General features: G+C 38.5%; 1 pseudogene; it reads right to left on the bottom strand.

The window, feature by feature from the left end:
• Positions 1-5,799: 5,799 nt before the first annotated feature.
• On the bottom strand, positions 5,800-7,546 carry LOC107536119 (la-related protein 7 pseudogene; annotated as a pseudogene).
• Positions 7,547-7,876: the final 330 nt, after the last annotated feature.

Below are 7,876 nucleotides of genomic sequence, written 5' to 3'. Positions count from 1 at the left end.
CCCTTGTGCCAATGTACCTTTCTCTCAATATTTCTTCTTCTTAAAGCAGTCCTTTTAGCATTTCTTGCAATGCTGGTTTAGTGGTACTGAACTCCTTTAGCCTTCTTTTGTCTGGGAAGCTCTTATTGCACCTTTAATTTTAAATGATTCCCTTACTGGATAAAGTAGCCTTGGTTGCAGGTTCTTGCTTTTCATTACTTTGAGAACATCATGCCACTCCCTTCTGGCCTGAGGTGTTTCTGTTGAGAAATCTGATGTCAGCCTTATGGGGGCTTCCTTGTAGGTCACTGCTTGTCTCTCTCTTGCAGCCCTTAATAGTCTCTCTTTGTCCTTAACATTTACTATTTTAATTATGATGTGTCTTGGAGTAGGTCTCTTTGGGTCCCTCTTGTTTGGAATCCTCTGTGTTCCCTGAACTTGTGTGGTTTCCTTCCTCACCAGCATAGGTAAGTTTTCTGTCATTATCTCCTCCACCAAGTTCTCTATCCCTTGCTCATTTTTCTCCCCCTCTGGTTACTCTTATAATGCGAGTGTTTTTTGCATCATGTTGTCCCAAAGTTCCTTAGATTGTCCTCATGCTTTTTAATTGTTTTTTTCTTTTTGCTGCTCTGATTGAGTGTTTTTTTCTACTATATATTCTAAGTCATCTGTTTTATCCTGGGCTTCACTGAGCCTGCATTTAATTCCTTCCAGCATATTCTTGATATCAGATATAGTATTCTTCATTTCTGCCTGGTTCTTATTTATCACATTTAGCTCTTTTTTCATGTTTTCACTAAGTTCCTGGACCTTTCCATTAAGTGTCTTATTCTTATTTATTTCCTTGAGCATCTTTATAAACATTACTCTGAACTCTATTTCTGATAACTTGTTTAACTTCATCTCATCAAGGTCTTTTTTAGGTGATTTCTCCTTTTCTTTAGTTTGGGGGCTGTTTCTTTTTCTCCCCATTTTAGTGACTTTTAGTATTTGTGTCTGTATATTGGATATATTTGTTGTCGCCCAGTCTTGTGGAATGGGATTTTGTAGTGTATGCTCTTTCTACTTTCTACCCCAGAGGTGTGTTTTCCTTCTACTTCTGAGCTATTTTCACTAGGTATGTCCTTTTTGTGAGTGTCCATTTTGTCTGTCTTTAGCCTCTCCTGTTGTGATTGGGTCTAGATTGTTGTTGACCCATTCTTGAAAGGACTCTCCTCTGAGTTTGGCTAACTGTTTGGCTCAGCCCCAACCATGTGAGCTGTTGTACAGGTGCTTGCAAGAAAAACAAAACACAACCCAACTGCCAGAAAACAAGCAGTATTTTATAAAATATCCTGACAATCACAATGAAAATACCCCAAGAGGAAGCAGAATTGGGAGAGCAAAGTGAGAACACAAATACTGAACCAAAAAAGAACCAAAAAACAAAAAAAGAGAGAGAGAAAAGGATATTATTGGTAATAGTAAAGAAAAAGAAAGAATAATAATAATAAAATAAAATAATAAGTAAAAAAATAGAGAAGCTACTGGGAGAGCAAAAGGGCAGAGAAAAGATTCTGAAAGAAGGGTGAGCAAAAAATTAAGAGTAGAGTGTAGGAATAGGAAAATAGTTGAAAAAAATAAAATAAAGAGACAAACAGAAACAAACAGAGACAGGAAGACAGAGAATAAAAGGGGAGAAATAGAAAAGAAAGAGAAAAAAAGTGAAGCCAGTGGAACAAGAAGAGAGAGAGAGATAAAGCAAGGGCAGGGAGGGAGTCCCATAAGAGATATGGGGGAAACCATAAAAAAAAGCAGTAAACTTATTGGTTATAATATCCCAGCAATTGAGCAGAGAATATCAAGAAAATCTTGGTAATAGGACTAAAATCAAAAGGAAACAAGGCAAAAAAAGGAAGAAAAAACAAATTTAAAAAAATTAATTAAAAAATTAAAAACAATTAAAAAATTTAAAGAGAAAACTTTTTTTTTTTTCCAAAAAAAAAAAAGAAAGTTAATCAGGTGAGTGTCATCTGGGCAGCCAACATAAGTTGGCTTAACCTCACTGTTTTGTATGCTGATTTTCATTCTCCTGGAAGGTACTTGTGTATCAGCCAATGTGAGGAGCTGTGTAGGTTTGGCTCTGGTGTCCTTAGGTAGTTGGCTGATCTGAGGCTCTCTGTGGACCACCTCTACCTGTCAGCTATTTTGTTTTCCCCTCATGGTTGCCTGGTCTTACTCCAGAGTCTTCTGAGTAGTCTTTAGGGTGCAGGCTGGCTAGTATAGCTTGGGATATTGCTCCCCTTATTTAGAGGTTTTGCTATTAGTCACTAACTGTGGGGAAGTTAGTCTCTGCTTCAAAGCCAACTCCTCAGTCTCTACCCTATCCTCTAATTCTAGTTCCCCATAAAATGGCCTGCTGCAGGTTCAGATTGAATTCAGTCTGTTGCCTTTTCTGTATGGTCAGTTTCAGCAGCCTGGGCTTAGTGGGTTTGATTAAAAAAAATTGCCTGTCCAGCCCTCAGCAGGGTTTTAAGCTTTTCTTCCAGTTTCTAATCAACAGTCCCTGAGAAGCTTATTCTTGTATTGTCATCCTGTGAGCTGTTCTCCCTTCCCCCTCAAAACTGTGCCTGTGTGTGATATCTGGAGCTTCAGAAAGCTGAACCACCCCCTTTCCTGTTGGAGGTGGTGCTCCTAGCCTTCAGGAGAGGTAGGTGTGCTCCGCCCCTCCTTTCCCTGATCTGGTTGGCTGACCTCACGGGGCTCTCATTTCAAATTTTCCACTATGAACACAAATCCCAGCTTTTGCTGGTTTGTCTTCCCAATGCAAGCCAGGAAGGTGGACGCCCATTCAGCAATCAAAAACTGAAAAACGCACAAAGCAACAAACAGGCACAGAACCCGCCCTGTGAGGTCCTGTCCCTCCCACGCCTTGGTACCAAGCAGGAAGGATCACAAAGTCAGCCCCATGCAGGTCTCCTGCACAGCTGATCTCAGTAAAGCTGGGGCAGCTCCTTCCACACTATCCTGGCTTTCCTCAGAGCAGGTCAAAAATCCCTGATTCATCACACTGGCAACTGCAGCAGCTGGAGAGCTGATCCACCCCACTGGTGGCTCCAGTCTTTCTCTGGTGACTGGTGTCCCAATCTACCCCACTGGAAGCTCTGGTCCCTTTCTGGCAGCAGGAGGGCTCTCTTCCCCTTCCCTGTGCCACACAGTCCAAATGCTTTCTGGGGCTTGACACAATTCCTTACAGGAAATCAGAGGGTCTTTGTAGGTGGCCTTTCAGTGCAGCTTTCTGGCCTCTTTATATTGGGAACCCACACACTGTGGGACAGCCTTTCCCACAGTCAGCACTCAGGATGAAATAGTCCTGTCCTGTCTGCCACCATTAGACGTGTTTCCTGGGAAGACACAGTCCCTTCCTCACAGGCACACTGTCCCCTGGCTCCCTCTGCCTGCCCTGCACTGGCTTTCCTTCCCTTCTCCTCCACTCTGGGTTTGAGATCACAACTTTTGGATGCCAGTCTGTACTCCCAAGGGAAGGGAGTTTTGTGGCCTCTAGCTCCTATTTAAGTGCTCCTGTGTTGGGTGGATAAATGTTTATCGATACCTTTATCAGTATGTAATGCCTTTCTTCATCTCTTATTGTTGACTTGGGTTTAAAGTCTATTTTGTCTGATATAAGTATTGCTACCCCAGGTATTTTTTTCATTTCAATTCGCATAAAATACCTTTTTCCGTGCCTTTATTTTCAGTCTGTGTGTGTCTTTCAATCTGTAGTAGGTCTCTTGTAGATAGCATATATATGGGTCTTGTTTTCTTATCCATTCAGCTGCCATATGTCTTTTTAAAAAATATATGTTTTTATTCATTTCAGAGAAAGGAAGGGAGAGGGAAAAAGAGTTAGAAACATCTGTGATGAGAGAAAGTCATCTATAAGCTGCCTCCTGCACACCCCCTACTGGGGATTGAGCCTGCAACCCAGGCATGTGCCTTCACCAGGAATTGAACCATGACCCCTTGGTCATAGGTCCACACTCAACCACTGAGGCATGCTGGCTGGGCCCCTAAGTCTTTTGATTAGAGCATTTAATCAATTTACATTCAAAGTGGTTTTGATAGGTACATATATTGCCAATTTATTCTTTATAATTATGTTTATATTTATTTTTCTTTCTCGTTAACATTTCTTATAATACTGGTTTGATGGTAATGAACTCTTTTAGCTTTTTTTCTCTGGGAGGCTCTGTATTTCTTCTTCAACTTTAAACGATAGCCTTGCTGAGTATAATAGTTTTGGTTGTAGGTTCTTGCTTTTCATCAGTTTGTGTATATTGTGCCAGTCCCTTCTGGCCTGAAATATTTCTGTTGAGAAATCAACCGACAGTCTTATGGGAGCTCCCATGTAGTTAACTAACTGTTTCTATTTTGCTAAAGCTTTTGCTTTTCTCTTTTCCTGTCACTCTCACCCACCTCCACTGCAATCTTGAAAATCATAGCTCCACAATCACAGTAGAAACTAAAAACCTAGCTGCCACGGGGAATGGTACAGAGTGGGGTTAGAGCTTTCCCAAAGCCCGATTACCAGATAACTGTCACTGTTTGACCTGCCTGATAGTTCCCTGAAAATCTCTATTCTTGAATTTTGTCTTTATGTAACCTAATTCAGAGCTCGCTCAGTGTGAATAGCTGTATTGTGAAGGCATTTGTAGAAAACAATCAGCAGCAATGGTTTAGCACTGCAGCTTGAGGTAGCAATACCATTTGAGATTAATAAGAGGCTGACCAGAAGACTCAAAAGTAAAAGTTGGGAAATGAGATGTTCATAAACGTCTTTAAAAAGCTCTGGCAATGCTAGAAATCTAGAAATACATGCTTATGTGCAGAGCTGTGCACATACTCTGGGAAAACCTGGGAAGAAGAGACCTCATCTCTAATCTCTGGCTGGACTAGAGCCTTTGTACAAGCAGGAAGTGTAGGCTAAGGCATAGTTAATCCATGTATGCCAGAGTGTTGAAGACATACTCCAACACACTGACCCTTAGACAAAGAATAGGAAAATTGTTGATGTAAGGCATTTCAGAAAATATATGTTCAATTATTAGCTGACCACTAAGCTAACTGAGCAGAGACTTCGTTTGCTATGCACAAGACATAATAGAAATTTTTACAGAATCAGTCTATGAATGACACTAAAGAAATAAGCAGCAACAAAAACAATGAACAACAACAACAAACCATGGAGAGGGAAAGTCTGATTTCCGGAGTTTCTACATTTAAAAAATTTTTTAAATTTAATATTTTAATTAAAAACCGGTCATATGGTCTTTCATTGGAAACTTAGGGAGGCAAAGTGCAATAGATAGAATGAATCATCACACATACGTCTCTGTATAAATCAACATGAAATCATATCTAGGATATTTGAAATGGAAAAAGCAAACTATAAAATATTAAGTACAGTGAAAGTCCACTGTTAAACATTTTTTTCTAAACTATATATTTATGCAGTACTGATTTTTCTGCAGATGTTATTGTTTTAGTAATATCGAAAAACAAAATTAACAACAATGTTCAAAACATTTATGTACTAAATTACTTTGAGGTTGATTTATGTACGATAATTTCAACAAATAGAATGTTTAATGAAAAATTGTGGTATACAATGTACTTGTCTCTAGAAAAATGTCTTATAATAAGTTAAAGAACAAAAATATTTCTTTTAAGTAAATGTAGGTTTTTTAAAAAATTCACTATGCATTACTACCTTAATAAAAATGGATTTCTTAAGAATAGTCAAGCATCCAGTGAAATCTTTAGAGGTAAACCAGTTTTTTTTCAATCATATTTAGAAAATCTAATATGCTTACTTGCTTGTTGAGTCTTTGCAAGTCTAATCTTTTCAGCGTTGGTGACTGACTTCTCAGTGCCTCTTTTCTTTTCATAAGGCTGATTAAGTTTGGCTGCCTATCTATCAAAATCTGCCAATACCTCTGTTCATGATTGCCAGAAAGGATCTCGAGTTTCCAGCAGTTTCTTTTTAATTTTTGTATGTGCATTTAATACTGCTTGAGCATCTTCAGGAGACTGAAATCTCACATGGCATTCTGTATCTCCTAGCAAACTGACATAAACAACTTTGGAGACTGTTGCCAAAGTGTTCCTGACTTGTTTCCTGCTAATCAGAGCCTCAGTGCTAATGATCTTTACAATCATGCCACTCACAAACTGTGGCCCTGCTGCATTAATCTTCTCTTGAGGACAGTAGTCTTCACTGTTTGTTTTTTCATTTTTTATTCCAGACTTATTAGTTACTCCATGGCCTATTTCCATTTATGACTCTGATTTTATTTGGGATATTGTTTTTTTTTTTGTTGTGTTTTTTTCCCCTACAGAAGCCATACTGGCTTTTTTTTGTAGTGCTAAATACACTTTTTTTTTTTTTTTTTTGAAGTCCATCCATTCACTCTTGGATAGTACTTGTAGTGTTATAAAATCTTCTCCCACTCTATGTCTCTTCTTGTGTTTTTTCTTATGCTTCCTTTTTGCTTTTAAAAGCAATCCATCTTTTATATCTCCTGTATCCTTTTCTTCTTCAGTAGAGACTTCTATATCTATTTTCTTTGTACACTTCTGAGGTTTTTTTAAGGTTTTCTTTATGAACCATTTTCTTGAGTTTTGATCCTGCATCATCAGAACTACTTCTCATCCTCCTCTGTGCTCTGAACAAAGGTAAGCTAGTCACTTCAGCTCTTCCCTGTTTTTTCTTTGTCTTTAATGGTGGCTTTGGGGGTTCCAATGCCCTTTCTATCGGAGCCCTCAAACATGGTCCTGGGTCTCTTCACTTTGTAGGTGCTGTTCTCCTTGCCTATGTCCATGTTTCACTCTTCCCTCTGGACACTGTCTTTTTTCTTCACTTGGCCTTTCTTCTTTTTCTTTTGCTTTTCTTCACTACTCTAAGGGCAAGAATGGGTTTATTTTTCAGTTTTAGGAAATATAACTGGTTTTCTTGGTGTTTCTTCTGGTGCGTTGTTAAGGAACTCAATAGCTTTTGCTGCTTGTTCTTTTGTTTCAAATTCCACAAAGGCAAATTTGAAAGATCCCTTTGGCTCTCCAGTAGACTTATAAGGCAGTAGGCTTATATAAACAGCATTGCCACATTTCCCAAACACTCTTTCAATCCAGCTGTAATTAATATTTTTGGGTAGTAGCTCCACATTCACTGTCTGCCTATCTGCATCCTTTGGTCTTTCGCCCAGAGGCTTTTTTCCCCTCCCGATCCTGGTGCCTTCTAAATTCTGTTCTACACAGTTGAACTTTTTAGTGCTCTGGTTATTAACTTTCCATCAGTGGTCAATTTTTCATTTTGTTAATGACACAAGAAGTGATATATCAACATATCCATCTCCAGATATTTTTATCTGCTCTCAAATAAATCTATCCTTGTAATGATTTGCATCTCCAAACCAGAAGCCCAGTTACAAGCACCTGTTTAACTTGGAACAATTTCTTTTTCTATACCTTTTTTATTTTCAGTACTTTCCTCTTACATTGTTTTTTCTTGATTTCCTCTTTCAGTTTCCATTCTTCATTTAATTCCCAAAATAGAGATTGTGTCCCTGAGCCCTTTCCATCTCCTAAATCTTACAGTTGTGGTTGTGTCCTACAATATATAATTTTAAATGTCCACTTTTCAACAACAACAAAATATTACTACAGGAAAATATGCCCTCCCCCAGCATACACTATCAGGGGAAACTGTCTCTGACAAAACCCAGACATTGGACTTGCTAGACAAAGATTTCAAATTAAAAATTATAAATATGTTCAGAGAACTAGAGAAAACTACATCTAAATAATTAAGGGAAAGTAAGAAAACAATGTGTCACTAAATAGAGTACCAATAAAGAAAGAG

This window comes from Miniopterus natalensis, chromosome 1, assembly GCF_054644295.1.
Source record: "Miniopterus natalensis isolate mMinNat1 chromosome 1, mMinNat1.hap1, whole genome shotgun sequence".
Taxonomy (NCBI): domain Eukaryota; kingdom Metazoa; phylum Chordata; class Mammalia; order Chiroptera; family Miniopteridae; genus Miniopterus; species Miniopterus natalensis.
The sequence above is the reverse complement of the archived record's forward strand: the minus strand, read 5'-3'. Positions and strand labels throughout refer to the sequence as shown.